The 18,178-nt window shown below is 38.4% G+C and overlaps 1 non-coding gene across 1 annotated transcript; it reads left to right on the forward strand.

Annotated features, from left to right (window-relative positions):
* Positions 1–6,098: 6,098 nt before the first annotated feature.
* Positions 6,099–6,201, forward strand: LOC150057850 (U6 spliceosomal RNA). The gene has a single exon (XR_016536952.1). It is a non-coding gene; the product is annotated as a U6 spliceosomal RNA (small nuclear RNA).
* The last annotated feature ends 11,977 nt before the right edge of the window (positions 6,202–18,178 follow it).

Below are 18,178 nucleotides of genomic sequence, written 5' to 3' on the forward strand. Positions count from 1 at the left end.
ATCCAAAAACTTGACCACATATTCTAATTAAGGATTGAGAAGTCTGTTTCTTTCATTAGATCATGAATTTCCCGGGGTGGGTATTATGTCATTTATACTTATTTCTCAGTCTTCTGCACAAAGCGTGGCACATAGTAAAGGGTGGAAAAAATGAATCACAGTAAGAAAGAGTTTCAGCTGTGTTTGTACCCATTGCCCTCTCTTCATCCCTACCTGCAAGATGTAATAGCTTTTTTGTTCTCACTTGTGGGTATTTAAACACCCATTTTTAACATCCAGTTTAGGATATCCAGAACTAGAAGGAGTAAGGAAATTTAACCAAAACTTACTCTTAAAAGAAGCAAAATAACAGAATTAATTGCCAGATACCTCCTGGGAGACAAACTTCCCCAGTGGTCTTGAGAGTTACTTTTTTCACTATGGAACAACTATTCAAAATTGATCCTCTATAAGGATCCCCACACATCATGTGGCTGCTAGAGGTGGAATCCCTAGTGTGGGTGCTTCTGGTGGGGTTTGGCAGCCCAATTCTGACTTCCCAGATCTATTGCAGACTGTCCGTTTAACTAAGCCACTCCTTCAAGGTTTATTAAACAGATTTCCCTGAAAGTGGAATTCAAACCCAAGGAAACACATCCTCTGCCATACTTGAAATATTTTCTTAAGTCTCCATTGGTAGCATATGGATAAAACACTTCTAGTAGGCCCCCTCTGGCAAATGCATCCACTGCTTTCTAACTCTTCCAGGTTTGTGTCTTGGAAGCTGCCATCCTCTGTCACATGATTGAGTCAACTCATTGCAGACATAAACAGAAATGTTCTATTCCTGAGCCAATCCTGATCAGAGCAGGATTCAGACAAATAAATGCAGATAAAGCTGGTAGTCATACTGCTGGGAATAGGAGTAAGAAATCTTGTATTTCCGGTGCTCAAGAACTATCATTCATACACAGGTTAACATTGGAGCATTCCTTCATCACTGGCTTTATTTAGGGTGAAATGGGTCTAGATGTGGTGATTCGTGAAATTAGAGGAAGAAGGGATTCCTTGAGCATTTGTTCAGGTTGAGCCTGTATGTAGAGAGTGGTGAACTCAATAGAAAGATGGTAAGTGAAATCAGAGTTTACAACCAAATGGAATTAGAATCCCCTGGACCAACCGAAAACTATAGTCAGAGGAACAGGAGCCAAAGACATTCGGAGAGTGAAGATTTGCCTCAGAATGTAGAAGCCAGTGCAGAGAGTGTAAGATGTCTTGGCCATTTTGTGGGTCAGAGGTGACTCCAATATAAACTCTGACAGCTACGAACTACCTCCAGAAGCTGCCTCCATTCTCCACAAATACCCAGCTGACAGGCTCCACTGTTTTCATCTTACATATTTCTTTTAGCTTCCTTTGACCATGAAGGTGTTCAATAATGGCAGATTTTTTTAATTGAATGATGATGCAAACATAAGACAGTAATTAAAATGAAGAGAGAGAGGGAGAGAATGCAGTCATCAAACTCCGTTGAATAGCCTACGAAATTATGAAAACTGAGGGAAGTGATGTGGTTGGGAGGCAGGAGGGAGAAAGGTAAGACAGATGACATTCATTAAGGTGCATTTTATTCATAAACTGCTTTGTTGAATGGCAACTCCTTGGCATAATTAGTTAAAGATAATTTTCAAAAGTGAAAGTAATTACTTAGTACATGAAGGAACCAAGGTTCAGGTTTGTTTGTAAACAAGAGAAGAGTCACAACTCAATTCTGACTCTGTAAACTAGGACAATGTTCACTCTGCCCAAACCAATGATAATCATGTATGTTCCTCCAGCTTATTTTGGCTGTCTTATAAACTATCCCATTCTAAATCTTTGTTGGAGCTGATAACAGGTACTAAAATGGAAATATTTTTCTTTTCCTTTTTTCTTTCCCTAAAGAGAAGGCAAAGATCACAGGGTAAAAAAGGAATTAGATAATAATGCACCTAATGATGAAGAGCTAGATTTCCTAGGCAACCTATTAATTTATAAAACCCAGTCAAGCACCTAAGCTTTAATTTAAAGAGCATCAAAGAAAGCACGGACACGATGGCTCATGCTTGTAATCCTAACTACACTTGAGGCTGAGATCTGAGGATCAAGGTTCAAAGCCAGCCCTGGCACTAAAATCCATGAGACTCTTATCTCCAATTAACCTCTAGAAAACGGTAAGTGGGGCTTGGTCAAGGATAGGGTGGTAGCTTTGAGCTGAAGAGTTCAGGGACAGCGCCTATAGGCCGAGTTCAAACCCCATGACCGACAAAGAAGAAAGAAAAAGAAAAAAAAACAAGAAAGTATGATTGCAAATCTGGTCAAATGAAGCATAATCCTATAATGCTATGTGTGGATAGAAACAGCCAGTTCTGTGGAAGGTAATGACCATCTTGGGGATCTGAGATCCTAGTTTGATCTGCCATTCCCAAGCCACATGACCTTGAACAAATCTGTTACCTTTCTCAGCCTATTCCCTTACGTTTGAAACTGAGCTAACAGCACTCATTCATTCCATAGGACCCAGAAGTCATCACTCAGTCCTAACAAGTAAAAAGCGGAAGAAACTTTAAAGATGGACAGTTCTTAGACTCATCAGAAAAATAAAGTCATAAGGCAAACTACTGATCTTAACTTTAGAAAAATGGATAGCAAATACAAAAAAAATCACATTTTATCAGAGCAGCAATTTCAGATTGAAACCTCTCTGGGGAGCAGTGATAGTGTAGATCTATAATGGATGAATTTCTAGAGAATCAGAGTAGAGAAATAAGAGACATTAAAAACTCCAGGGGTAAATAGAATTTACTCATAGAGAAATACTAATACAGGAGTGAGAAACCTTTCTTCCAGGGTCAGTCGATGTGTGATGTTAGCTGGTATTGATGGTTATGTTGCTATGTCAAAAGTTCCTAAATTTATTGAATTTTGAGTCTCATGTGTGATTGTCTTGGCATGACCAGAACCAATGATTTCATGAGCTTTATATAACCCATGACTACACATCCCTACACCTGCAACAGCTCTAACATATTGACAATGAGGGGGGGAAACATGCTTATTTCAGGGAAAAAAATGAAATGTGCCAGGGCAATCCATTCTTCTTAATAGGGTCTGACTTCAAAAGAAAGTATTTCACAAGAGATTAACTGGTAGTGCTTTCAATAGAGCCCAGCTTACATAGGAGAACTGAAAGACCCAGCTCTAGCCTTCATCAGACATCCTGTACCACATAAGAAAAGGAAACACATAATAAATTATGAAGATTTAGTTGCTACAGTTTCTCTTACCCGTTCCAGTTCATCACATCTTACTACCGTGGAAAAATTATCAAGTATATTAAAAAGAAAAAGAAATATCACAAGTTGAAGAAGTAAACACAAACTCAATAAGCATCCAAGTTAAAGTCAGATATGGCAGTAGGGTAGGACTGTGGAATTATCAGAACAGGAGTTTTGTATATGGGGGTGTGAGAAGGTCCTGACGCTTGAACTTAGGGTTGAGGCACTGTCCCTGAGCTTTTGTGCTTAAAGCCAGTGTTCTACCACTTGAACCATAGCATCACCTCTGGCTGTTTGGTGGATAATTGGAGATAAAAATCTCACAGACTTTTCTGCCCTGGCTGGTATTGAACCATGATTCTCAGATCTCAGCTTCCTGCATAGCTAAAATTACAGGCATGAGCTACTGACACCTGGCTCAGAACTGGATAAATATGCTGACAGGATTTTGGGAAAGTAGATATGGATGAAGGGAAAATTGAGTAATTGGCATGAAAACTAAGAAGGGATAAGATATAATGCTACAACCAAGACATGTGGAAGGGTATCAATGTATGTGAATTAATGCACCTTCTATCTGGCAAATATCATGTAACCCTTTTATTAAATACAATAAAAATATTTTAAAAAAGATATAAATGCTACAGATCAAAACCTTTAAATCAAAAGCTTTGTAACAAAAATAAAGATTGCCTTTAATGATCTAATTAGACTGAATAGAATTGAAAAATCTCTGAGCTTGTAATCATGTCAAAAACTTTCAACACGAAAGAGCAAAGAGAAAAGAGACTGAAAAAAATTGGAATACAATGTTCAATAACTGTGAGACAACCACAACATGTGTAATGGAAATGTCGAAAGGAGGAGAAAGAGGAAGAAAAGAAACAGATGCACTATTTTGGAGTAATAAAGGCAGAGAAATTTCCCAGATTAATGTCAGACACTAAGTCACAGATCCTGGAATTCAAAGGACTTCAAGCAGGGTAAAAATGCCAAATCTTTATCCATTAGTACAGCAAAATCAACCTATAGAAAATAAAAGATAAGAAAAACATCTTAAAAGAAACCAGAAGGAAGAAATTAGCTATCAATGAGAATTACACCTGAAACTATGCTGGCAAGAAGAGAATGAAGGGACTTATTTTTGTCGGTTATGGGGCTTGAACTCTAGGACTGGGCATTATACCAAAGTTCTTCAGCTCAAGGCGATCCCCTTATCCCTTGAGCCACAGTACCATTTCTGGTTTTCTGGAGGTTAATTAGAGATAAGAGTCTCACAGACTTCAGTGCCAGGGCTGGCTTTGAGCCTCAATCCGCAGATCTCAGCCTCCTGAATAACTAGCTGAAAATTTTTTTAAATGTTGATTGAACAATACAACTCCTTTGTTATATGGAATTATCCTTCCAAACTGAAGAAAAAAATACTTTCTCAGAAAAACAAAACCTGAGGAAACCTGTAGCCAGTAGATCTACCTTATAAGATATATTATAAGATGTTTTCACCATAAAAGAAAGTGAAGTCTACTACACTGTTGGTGGGAGTGCAAACTCGTTCAACCATTATGGAAAGCAGTATGGCAGTTCCTCAAGACTAAACATAGAACTCCCCTATGACCCAGCAATTCCACTACTTGGCATTTACCCAACCGTCCAGAAACAAGGGCATACTAAATCCACTAACACAATGATGTTCATTGCAGCACTATTTACCACAGCAAAGATATGGAACCAACCTAGATGTCCCTCAGTTGATGAGTGGATCAACAAGATGTGGTATTTATACACAATGGAATTCTATGCTGCTGTCAGAAAGAACAACATCGACCCATTTATAAGGAAATGGAAAGACTTAGAAAAAATCATATTAAGTGAAGTAAGCCAGACCCAAAGGAACATAGGTTCAATGGTTTCCCTCATTTGTCAAAATCAGTAGAAACCTTGGGCTCTCCTAGTAGAGATTTACAATAGAGCAAAACCTAGATACATAAGGCCATACAGTGTGACACTAAATGAAAGGACCTCTAGGATATAAAAACAAAAGCCATATAATGAGTGATTGTTGTCCTTAATATACTATGTTATCTCTCATCTCTTTTGCTGTCCCTTGGTTATCTCATATTGTTACAGTATTTCACTTTGTTATCTGATATATTGGATAAATGCGTATTTGGTTATTTGAAATTGGATAGGGAATGGGGGAAAACAAGATGAGGGGTGGGGGTGGGGGAAGGGAAATGGGGACCAAGACATGAGAAAGGGTATCAATGTATGTGAAGTAATCCACCTTCTATCTGGTGAATATAATGTAACCCTTCTATTAATTACAATAAAAAATATATGAAAAAACAAAGCCAGAAAAAAAAGAAAGTAAAGTATGCCAGAGACTTGGATCTACTTAAAGGAAAAAAATATTTTTAGTTTTTCTTATTCTAATTGATCTAACAGATAAGTTACCCAAAGTTATAACAGCACCAATGTATTTGATGGTTATAGCCTATGTATAAGTAAGATGGATGGTGGCAAGGATACAAAAGATGAGAGGAACTAATTAGTGATATTTCATTACTGTAACAATACACTGCTTTGACTACCCTGCTGGGAAACAGTGTATGTTATTTGGAGGTAGAACTGGATTAGCTGTATAGCATTGTAATGTTATTTGAGTGTGGAATTGGATTAGTTGTAAATGTTTATTGCAAACTATAAAGTCATAAAGCAACTTTTAAAAGAAATATGATTGATATTCTGAGAAATGGAGAAAATAGCCATATAAAATACTCAGTTAAAACTACAAATGGATGCATGCTTTGGCAGCACATATACTAAAATTGAAATAATACAGTGAAGATTACCATAACTCTGGTGCAAGAATGACATGTAAATTTATAAAACATTAAGAAAAATACAAATGGCAGAAATAAGTAGAAAACCAAAATAGAAACAAAGAACACAGGGGCAATGAATAGAAAAAATTGCAAATAGGACAAATACATTATTAATCTAAGTATATCAATGATTACTGTAAACATTAATGATCTAAATATGCCAATTAAAATACACAGATTGGCCCAGGTGCTAGTGGCTCATGTCTATAATCCTCATTTCTCAGGTAACTAAAATCTGAGGGTGGACATTCAAAGCCAGCCTAGGCCAAAAAGTCCAAGAGACTCTTCTTATAACATTTTAATGCCAGAGTAAAATGTGATGAATATGAAAATAAAATACCCACCCCACAAAGGACTTTTCAGCAATCCGAATGGCCCCTACAGTTAGTTTTTCAGGGATATCCCCTAGACTTGTTAGAGAATAGGAGAGGTGTCCCCAAACTGTGAAGGTCAGTATATAAGGAGGAAGGGAAGTGAATTCTGAAATGCTGTTAAGAAGGCAAGAAGAATATTGGATGTTACCTAGCAACCAGAAGCTGCCCAACACTGATGGTCTCTGGACTCATTGAACACCTTCAACAACTTGTCACCAGGGAAAAGTGAAACACAGATGTATTGTGAACTTGTATATCTCAATTACATCGATACATATTGCTTCTTTTGATTCTCCACTAGCTTTGTAAATAGTGTTTGATTTCACCATTCTGTTACCTACACAAGGTCAAAGGATTTAAGCAACTTGCTCCAATTTATTTAGCCAGTGGGTTCTAAAGCCTAAATCTTCAGCTAAGGCTAACAGCCTTCAAACTGCTTGTTTATTGTATTGGAATATTACCTCCCTCAAAAGTCAATAAATCTTTCCCCTTGGTTCAGAGCCTCAGCAGTAAGTGAACGGTGGCGGAGGAACAGTTCATAGACATGATCATTGTGAATCAAGGAGAAATAAAAAAATCAAATGGCATGACACTGACAGTATGAGTTGATTTCCCAAAAGCAAGAAATCCTCAATCTCTTATTGGTCCATGATAATGGAAATTTATTTGGAACTAAGTCCTCCAGAATAAAACATATTTTCTATATCAATGGTCGTCTCCAATTGCAGACTGTAATGTTTAAACATAATAGGCAATGCTCAGCTGTCTCAAAGACAGCTGACAAATGCCTTTTTTTCTTTCTGTATTTCTTCCTTCCTTTTTTAGAATAGTTGAAGACAACTGAATGGACAACTATTTTGGACCATAGGGCAGGAAATGAAGGCTGCATAGCAAGTAAAGAGATGCAAGAGGCCTAAGCCCAACTTCCACAAGCAAAGCCTCCAAGCCATCTCTCTACAGAATACTAAATTTCTATCTTTGAGGTAAGAAAATCTGCCTTAATTACAAAAACACTCGTTTGGAATGCAGACCCTAAAAAAAAAATACTCATTTGGGCTCCAGTTACTTGTAGCCATTTCTGACCAGAACTGACATACTTATTGCATAAATCTGAGTGATTTTTTGAACACTCTGATACCCAGTCTCCTTTGTGGAATGAGCATAATGGGGACAATTTCCCCTAGTTTAATGGGTGTTATAGATAATTATTCATACAAGAGATTAATGATCCTGATAAGATAATTGCTTTATAAAGAATGGGTGTAAGGATTTTCTATTACTCTCTTCCTAAAAGTTAGTTTTGGCTCTTCTGTTTGGCAATCCTGTTAGTGCTCTGGATCCCATCTCCTCTTCCCAAATTAGTGTGATGGTTTGGAAGACATCCCCCAAGATTCATAAACTAAAGGATTAATCTTTAATGTAGGCATGTTCAGAGGTGGGGCCAGCAAAGGTGGTTGATGGAGGCACTGAGTTAAATGATTCATGGGACGTAAGGATTAGTTAAAGGAATTAGGTAAATGGGGGAATGCCTTTGAAGGATATTTCTTGTCCCTGGTGTCTGCCTCCTGTCTCTTCTTCTTTGCTTCTCTTCTCTTCTCTTCTGTCCCTTCTTTTCTTTTCCCTCCTCTTCTCTTTACTCCTTTCTCCTTTTCTCTCTCTTGACTATGTCAAATCCAGTCTATGTGGATCTAACTACAAACTACCTGAAAAATAGATCCCACACCTCCAAGCAGCATTGTCACTTCAACACTTACAGAACCAGCACAAGTATTCTCTGCAGAATGCTGTGAGTCAGTATCTAAGTTCCATGGGGATGAGGAAGTGCCAAATATAAATATCCAAATGCTTCCTCAAAAGATGTCCCACTTCCTACCCTCCAAAACCTACAAATGTCTTGGATCACACAGCAAAAGACACTTTGCAGAGTTCATAAAGGTCACAAACCCTAAGGAAATAATGGAAGGGTAGCCTAGATCACCCATGAAGATCCAGTCTAAACACACGAGCACTCAAAATCAGAGCATTCTCTAATGGCAAACAGGTGTAATGTAGCAAAAAGATCAGAGATTTAAAACATGAGGACCCTCCACTTACCTGCCATTCATTACTGCTTTTGAAGAAGAGGCCATGAGCGGGGAAATGTAAGTTACCTTTAGAAGTTAAAAAAAAGAAAGAAAGAAAGAAAGGCCAGGAGTTTGGCCTAGTGGTAGTGTTTGCCTAGCATGCATGAAGACCCAGGTTCAATTCCTCGGTACCACATACATAGGAAAAGCCGGAAGTGGTGCTGAGGCTCAATTGGTAGAGCTCTATCCTTGAGAAAGGCCAAGGACAGTGCTCAGGCCCTGAGTTCAAGCCCAGAACTGGCAAAAAAAAAAAACACAAGAGGGCCAAGGAGTTTGGCCTAGTGGTAGAGTGCTTGCCTAGCATGCACAAAGACCTAGGTTTGATTCCTTGGTACCACATAATAGGAAAAAGCTGGAAATGGTTCTAAGGCTCAAGTGGTAGAGCTCTAGCCTTGAGAAAGTCCAAGGACAGTGCTCAGGCCCTGAGTGCAAGCCCAGGACTGGCAAAAAAAATGTTAAAGAGAAAGAGAGAGAGAGAGACAGAGAGAAGAAAAAAATGACTGATGGTCAGTTAGTTGATTCCTACAATCTCAAGGAAGTGAATTCTGCCAACCTGAATGAGCCTAGAAGCAATTTCTCAAAGAACCTTGCCTAGCCAATATCTTGACTTTGGCAATATAAACTCATGTGCAGAGTCCAGCTGAGCCCCCTGAACTTATGCCTAAATGCAGATAAGAAAATAATGGGTGTTATTTTAAACTGATAAATGTTTTATAATCTATTACAGTGCTAAGGGAAAAATAATACAGCAGGTGGCTACCACCAAGTGACCAGAAACCCTGAATAAATTGTCATCAAAGAGTCTTCCCCACTCCAGAGTCAGGTCTACACTGATGGGTCTAGCTGCCTTTGGATTCTCCCAAATGTCATATAGACGATTTGCCTATTATTTTTCTTATTAAGTGGCTGTACACAAGGGTTCCCTTCTTTGACTGTCATGGATGCCACTGTCTCCCCATTTCCCTACTGCCTGAATTTTAAAGGAATTAAAAGTGAAGGTGGATCTTACATCTGTTCTCAGGTGTGTGTGTGTGTGTGTGTGTGTGTGTGTGTGTGTGTGTGTGTGTGTGTGTGTGTGTGTGTGTGTGTGTGTGTGTGGACATTTTAGATCTGTTCCCCTCTGCACAGGCTGAACTGGACTTGACTCACTCCGATTAAGCTTCAGGGGAAGTGAAAAATGACTGCTTTGACAGAATTAGTAAATGCCACCAAAACTAAAGGTCAAACGAAGTTGACATTAAATACAGTGTTTCCAGTGGGGAGCAATGCAGGGTGCTTTAAAGAGCAGTTCCCAGAAGCCCCTGCAATGCCTGTTCACTGAGCTTGTTCTGAGAGCTAATGGAATCCAGTTAAACTCTTTGTTAGTCCCTGCCCTTTCCCACCTGTGTCCTATATTAACCACAATAAGTCTGTTTTCACAGACAAAGCCCCTTCAACGACCAATGCTGAGGAGGGCTGTGTGGCTGGCTCTGCATTTAAGATGTTATGTTCACTCACACAGGCTTCCCACCCTCACCAGCTTCTCTGTGAGAAGTTTTATCCTTTTGTGTGGCTGGGAGGGCTACAGAAACAAAGGAAGCAGGACACAGGGCAGATTCTAGCTGAACTGAGGCTGTACAGGAAACACAAGCTTAAATTAAAAAAAAAAAAAAAGATAACCCTGGAGACTCAAAGAATGGAATAAATCCAGTATGTGAGGCAGAAGGACCATGCAAATATAGGAAGCAAGCCATCATAGCTGTGAATTTTACTTCTACCACCTACAAGCTGTATCTCCCTAAAGGTAGTTCTTGTTTCCTTGAGTCCTGGCTTCATATTATGGGAATAATATTTAAATTAAGGCTAAGTAGTATACCCTCACTACTTTATTATATTTTAGACCCATACCTTGCTTTATTTTTACTTCATGGTACTTAGCATGGTCTGACATCTACATGTTCATAACTTTACTGGTGAATATTTGTATTACTCCATGCATCAGAATATAAGCCCCATGAGGGCAGAAACTCCACCTCCTTATAGCTACGTGCATGATGTGTAGATGCCACCCAGAGGCCATGAATGGATTTTTGTAGGTAAGAGCACAGGCTCCGGAGTGAAGTTGTTGGGGTTCCAAGCTGGACCTTCAAACTCCTAGTTTTGTGGACCTGGGAAAATTGAGTTCTCACTTCCTTGGTTATCTTACTTGTAAAGTCAGAATAACAATAGGATCTCTTTTTTAATTTCTTTCATATGCATTTTTTAATGTCTCCATTGAATACAAAGGGTATGTATAAATTTGTTCCCTCAAGACAATAATAAGGAACCATGACTTTCCCTAAACTACTAGTAAACACAACATAGAGAAATAAATAAATGTGAATAAATTCTTAATTTAAACTAAGCTCAGGATGGGATTTTAGAGAAAAGAAAGGCACATCTTATATCTGAAAGAAAATAAATCACACTGCCATTAAAAAAAAAAAGTAAAAGCTACCTGGCTCTTTCCTCTCTGACTGTGATCTCTCTGTACTGCTAAAGCTTACTTAGTATTTTGATCATTAGGTATAAACTTTCTGCTACAATGCTAAAACTGGTATCTTGGTGAGAGCTCACAAAGACTCGCCCTGAACCGCCGCCATTAATCTCATATTTTTACAGTATCTGACTTTGTTACCCGGTATATTGTATATACATATGTTGATTTGTTTATCTGAAATAGGAGAGGGAAGGGGAGAAAAAAAGATGATTGGGAGGAGTGGGAGGAGGAAAATGGGGACAAAAACATGAGAAGGGATGTCAATGTGTGAGAAGTAATGTACCCTCTATCTGATGAATATAACTGTAACCCCTGTATACGTTACAATAAAAAATACTTTCAAAAAAAGGAAAAGCACATGGTATAATACTCTAAGTTATTATAAGTAAGGGAAATAATTGAAAAAAATGTCCACACAAGATGACTTTTTTCCAGTGTGAGAAGGAACTGACTATACACATTGCCCTTGTCTCCATTCTATCCTTAGAATGTGTTCATATTTTTGAATAAAAATATATAATATGTTCACCAGGCAATTTTCTAAACAATAGGATCTCTCTAAAAGAGTTATTCCAAGGATTAAGAGGCTAATATATATAGAACACTTCAACATGTGCTTCAAAAACATTATCAGTATTGACCAAGTGAAATAAGAATTTAAAGGCCATTAAGCTATGCCTCCCACATACTCAAAAAAAAAAAAAAGAAAGAAACTTTACACAGCAATATTCTTGTACATGTTAATAATTGGCTCCCAGAAGGCAGTTTTGGTGTTTGCAGAAGTCAATGGGATGGCAGCTCTCATCAGACTAATTTCAACCATTGGTCTGATGCTACTGAATGCAGCTGTGAAGAGATGAAAGTAGTGTTCTATTACATCTGTATCTACCATACAGATCACTATGGTTTGTGTCCCAAAATGCTTTGTGGTACCCAAGACTTGATTCATAGGAAGGTATTATAGGAAGATATCTTGAAACCTTTAAGAGCTCACACTTGGGAAGCAGTCTAAAACATTTAGAAATTGAAATCAATTCAGAAAAAAATGTAGGAAAGCTACCATTTTAATAAATAAGTGTGAAGCATGATTATAACCTTAATTATGAAAAAGGCATTGGTAGAAGAATCACAATCTAAAGCTAGACATAGCAAAACAAACAAACAAAAAAACCCCAAAAGACTGTTACCAGAAAAATAACCTAAAATTTAAAAGAAGCATGCCTCACTACCTGGCAATTGCAAGGTCATGAGTTCAAAAGCCAGTTCTACTAAACACACACACACACACAAAAACAAAAACAGGGAAGCCTAGAACCAAGTGTGGTGATACCTCTGTTATGCCACTTTGACATCAAATCTCCAGAATTATGAGCTAAAATTTCTCGTTTCTTCTTGAGTAGCTTTTGTCAGGTGTTTCTTTATAGTGATAAATAACTGACTAATAAGTGGACAAAATAAACATATGTAATGTTGAAAACATCATAGTGTCATATAGGATGAGACTAAATGAAAGGATCTCTAGGATATGGAAAAAGAGCTTTATCTTGTGTGATTGTTCTTCCTAATATACTATGTTATTTCTCTTCTCTTTTGTTGCCCTTTGGTCAATCTCATATTGCTACTATATCTGACTTTGATAGCTGGTATATTGTATATACATTTATTTGTTTATTTGAAATAGGAAAGAGAAGGGGGAAACAAGATGATTGGAGGGGGTGAGGGAGGGAAATGGGGACAAAAATATGAGAAGGGATATCATTGTGTGAGAAGTAATGTACCTACTATCTGGCGAATGTAACTGTAACCCTGTTACCCCGGCAATAAAAAATTAAAAAAAAAACATTGTAGTACAATAATTAGGAAGTGATGACCTCTAAGTGTGTATTGACTTGGTTTATTTTAACACAATTGAATTGTAAAACTATATAATATATCATTTTAATTGCTAAGTTTAATTTTTAATGATAGACCCTAAAGCTTTTTTAAAAAATATAGACGTTGGCACTTGTGAGCCCGTGCAAGCTAATTTCAGTGCCCCACTGTCTAGATTCATGTAATTCTTCCCCTCACATGTAGGTCCATTTCACCTGCTACCCCAGACAAATCTAAAAAAGAAATAAAAAAAATGTTTGTGCAGAAATCTTGTGCAGACCTCTCTCCCAGGCAAAGAATTGAAATAAGTTTCCAAAGAGAAAAAAGGTAAGCCCCTATCAGACACTGTCCAAATATGGGGACACACAGTCAATCCTAAGCCATTTACTTCCAAGGGATCACCTAGAATCTTTGACCATGTGATTATCTCAAATACAACTGGAAATAGCTGGGCAATCAGTCTAGACTTTGATGTCTCAGGAGGACATGATCATTTATTTATTTATTTATTTATTTTAGAGCTGCCATTTTTTAACTTGGTCATTTAAGAAACTAAAGTGTAGGGAGTTGTCTGGAAGAATGAAAGGGCGATCTACTGGAAGGCTTGCAGCCATGTTGGTAATCACTGGCTAAGCTGTGTATATGCATTGTCTTAGTGCTCAGCTTTCTTTCTAGCCTTGCATTCAGTGTACAGTGGGGGCAGGGAGAAGCACCATAGCCAGAGAAAGCTCAGTCAAGCCTGGTAATATTTTTTGTTCACGAATTACGGTCCCAAACTAAGTTCCTTCATTACTTGGGGCTACTAGCAGATATATTAAAAATCTAGCATGTGTCCTTTCAGAGACAGCTGCAGTTTTAGCACTGAAAATTCAGCACAGTCTACATAGTTACTTGCTGGGTCATTTGGCCGTCCAAGGCCAGTAATCCTAGGCTTTTAGGCTTCCAGGAGAGCCTCAGACAGTGATTCTCAGGATCCTTCAGATCACAGGATGAAGAAGGAGCTCCAGCAGACCCAAGTGGGAAAGATTGAAAAGGGTGAGGTCAGAACAGATCCTCACTATTCCCAGTGGCTGTCCTGAAGCCTCTCATAAAAGTTGACAGAGATACCTAGCAGTAATAGAAAAAGACATTTTAAATTAGACTGAGTCGTATTCTCTGTGGGCCATTTGTGCCTTTTTTTCCACTTATCAGCCCTCACTATAAGAGTGCAATCTTCTGAGCAGATGAGAAATGGCTTTGTTTAGAGCTGAGGGGCTCAGTTTGCCTGTGTGGGTTCCCCTAACCAGGTCCACAACAATGAGGACAAATATTCTTTGTACCAGAAAGGGATGAGAAGACCTCAATAACTTTCTCGTGACCAGCGAAGAGCAATATTAGCCAAGCTTCAGTAGGAACAAGGCCAATCAACACTGCCCTCCAGAGCATCCTGGTGCCTGAAAATGATCCTCCATTGCTGCGGGCCTGGTCTTCAACCTCTCCAGCCCCAGGTCCTACATTTCTCCCAAATTCTCTCCTCCAGGCCCCACCAAGATTCACTTCCTCCTTTTGCCTTGCCTTTGCTTAATCTGCTGAGCTCCAAAAGAAAACATCTCCCACAAGACTTTTGGCATAACAATGTGTTACCACAATTTTCCTTTCTAAATTTGAATCTATCTAAAGCTCACCTGTTCTTTTTCTTTCAAATACTCTCCTATTCGTTTTCATTCTGCCCCAGTCTTATGTCTTCTATTCCTCCAATGAGCGCTATTCATGGCCTGTATTCATGGTGTACTACAAAGTATGGCCCCCTGCCAACCAATTGATCTGGGATTGGTTTTGGGGCAGTACTATTGGCTTTTGAGAGAGATTGAAGCTGTAACAGACCAAACAGGAACTCTGAAGCTTAAAGAATATAGAAAGGTATTTCTATTCATGTAAAAATCTGAAGTAAATGCTGTAGGTTAGTGAGTGGCTCTGATCCGTGTCATTATTGAAGAATATTATCCTCATGAACACAGCTGAAATTGGGGCACTACTGTGTCTGGGTTGCAGCTAGTGTGAAAAGGAATGAGATCCTGGAGGAAAAAAAAAACCTTTATATTTCCTGGTGTCAGCTCAGAAATGTCACCCTTTTCTTCTGCTCCCATCCCATTGGAGAGAACTGAGCCACAGAGGCATATCTAAGTGCAATAGAGTCTGGGATAGGCTGCTTGCCCAACCATTGTTTCAGACATATGAAGAAAGGGAAAACAGGTGAAGGAGGAAGATTGTGTGAACAGAGGATAGAAGAAAGTTCTGCAATGCCTAACAGTTTAAATCTGGCCCCACTAATTTTCTAATTGTGTCACCTTCGTTAACCAATACACAGTTTCATTTGCTCATCTCTAAAAGCTGTAGTCTCTAACTCCATTTGAAAATAGTCTCTAACTTCCAGTTATCAAGCAGTTTGGGGGATGGAGAATACATGTAATGTGTCCATAGCAGTGCCTGACAGGTAGTAAACAATGTGCCATCCCTTTGCAGATTCTTATTTTGTATTTTTTAAGACTATTTAGTTCTTATAATTTTTGTTTTCTTTTTTATTATTATTAACTTTACTTAGTTGTACAGAGGAGTAGCCATTTAACAAAGCAGCTTATGAACACAGTATGTCTTGATCAATGTCACCCTTTTCAACATTCTTACCTATCCCTTTCCTATCCATCACACCCCTCACTCTTCTTCATTTTGGAGGACATGCATTGGATTCCTTTCTTTTCTCTTCTTTTCCTTTCTTTTCTTTGGAGATGAGTCTCAAGTCCTTTTGTTCCTGAGCTGCTTTGAACCTTGATCCTCAGATCTCAGCCTCCTGAGTAGCTAGGATTATAGGTGTGAGCCACCATGCCTGGCTACATTAGATTCTTGACTGCATTTCCCCATTCTTCTCCTCTTCATTCATCTTCTATTTTCTCCTGGATCCCAGCCCACCCCTTTCGAGTACCAACTTCTTGGTATTTTATTTTGTTTGACTTTGATTCTGGCCTAAACTTTTTCTACCCTTTGTTAGTATTTATTTATTTTTAATTTTTTGTTACTAAAAGGTAGTATACAGAGGGGATAGTTATTTAAGACAGGGAAAGAGTACATCTCTTTTTGGACAATGTCATCCTTTCCCTCCCTCTCTCTCAGATTTTCCCTCCCATCCCCACCTACAAGTTGTAGAGATCATTTTCATCATAGTATCTGGTGAGTACCACTTCTGCATTTGTTTACCCTTTGTCTCTCCATTTCTGTGTCTTGTCTTACCCTCCCAAAGACGATAAATGAACACGATAAAAAGAAAAGACAGCAAAAGAATAGCAACAAAGAACAAACTTCCTGTTTCTATTTCCTGGAGTTCATTTGATAAATATTTTTGTATGATTATATACACATAGGCATTTTGCCTTTGTGTTGATTTTGGCTTTTTAAGAAATTACACTATTTGAAATTTCCCTTGAATTTACCATATTTCAGTTAGTGCATTTGGATACATTTGCATACAATCCAACCAACATATTTACTTATAAGTCTGTAAGCTGAGTCCAGCTTCCATATATAACAAGGAAACATGGATCCTTTGTCTCTCTGGGCCTGACTTATTTAGCATATTTAGCATATTTAGCATATTTTCCCAAGTTTTATTATCTTTAAGTAGATGTACAAAAGAGTTTCAATTCTACATGTCAGTTTATGAATACAATCATTTTGATCAATGTCACCTCTTCCATTCTTCTCCCCATCTCTCTCAACACCACCCATCCCTCAAGTTATCTGGTTCCATTTTTATATATGTACATCGAATATTATGACTGCATTTGCCTACCTTTCCTCACTCCATCTATCTACCTTCTCTCTCCTTGACCTCCTCTTATCTGATTCTTAGAGTATTAATTTTGTTATTTCCTTCTTTAAATAGCATTTCCCTTGTGGAACTTGTGGCTATTTTTATATATTAAGCTTACCAACCAATGGGATTATTAAGGATTCATCCCAGCAGCCACTGCCAGGATCTTGATGATTTTTAACTAGTTGGAACAGTTTTTACTTCCATTTATCAAGCTGGCATTCTGCAGAACAAAGGTAAGATAGAATTTTAACTGAGTATCCAAGCATGATTCATATTTAGAATTCAGATTTCTCTAAGGTGACATTATTTCTATAGCAGGGTCTTAAACAGATGGCAAACTCCCCAGACTGTCAGATTATTTCTAGTCTTCTCTTCAAGGAAAGGGCAGCCCTTTGGTTCAGTGCAGGGGGTTTCCTTTCAACTTCCTGTCTCCCAGAGGCCTGCAATCTCAGTTCTGGGTCCTAGGTGGGGAATAAAACTGACTATGCTCTGAGGACCTTTACCTGGGTCTGCTCACCGAGCCTGCATCTGCTCCCATCTAACTCAAGCTTTCTGTTCCTCCACTTTTCTGGCACCTGAGGGTATTCTTCTCTTCCTTTGAAGCTCAGCCTGTGTACCCAAATTAATTTTTAAATGTTTTACTAAGCATTCCTGTGTGCTAAATATGGGTGGGGTGCCTTCCACATCTGCTCTGTCTGCCACATACTTCACAAATTTGTTCTATGCCTAATGAGACAGAGAAAGAATCCCTTTGAGGGGATAAAAAGGAAATGTGTGCTTGTTTGAAAGGAATATGTTCATTAACTGCATGGGAATGACATACAGGACAAGAATGGCAATCTTGACCAACCACCAGCCATTGGTGCTATTGCACAAGGCTTCTAAAATCCAGTCCCTCCCCGCTCTTCAGAGAAAATAAACATTTTTATCTTTCCACTGTCTGAGTATCCACTGTGGGAAAATAAGAGTTTAATGAATATTTTTGGTTAAAGACCCTAAAAATCAAAGGATTTGAATAAAAAGAGAAACAAAGAAAGACAGAGAAGGGACTTTATTGACTGAATACAAGACTGGACTATAGTGAATGAAAGATGCCTGGCCAGACCTGAACTTTAAGGCCTTGTTCCCTAGCCTATCATTACCTTTTCACCCTACTATGCTCCACCCCAAGATTCTTGTGTGCCCAGGAAATCTCCTAGAGAGATTAACAAGTAGACATTCCCACTACATGAATTATCACAACACTTTACAATTCACAAAGCA

The sequence above is a fragment of the Megascapheus bottae genome, chromosome 10 (assembly GCF_031878675.1).
Source record: "Megascapheus bottae isolate mThoBot1 chromosome 10, mThoBot2.hap1, whole genome shotgun sequence".
NCBI lineage: Eukaryota > Metazoa > Chordata > Mammalia > Rodentia > Geomyidae > Megascapheus > Megascapheus bottae.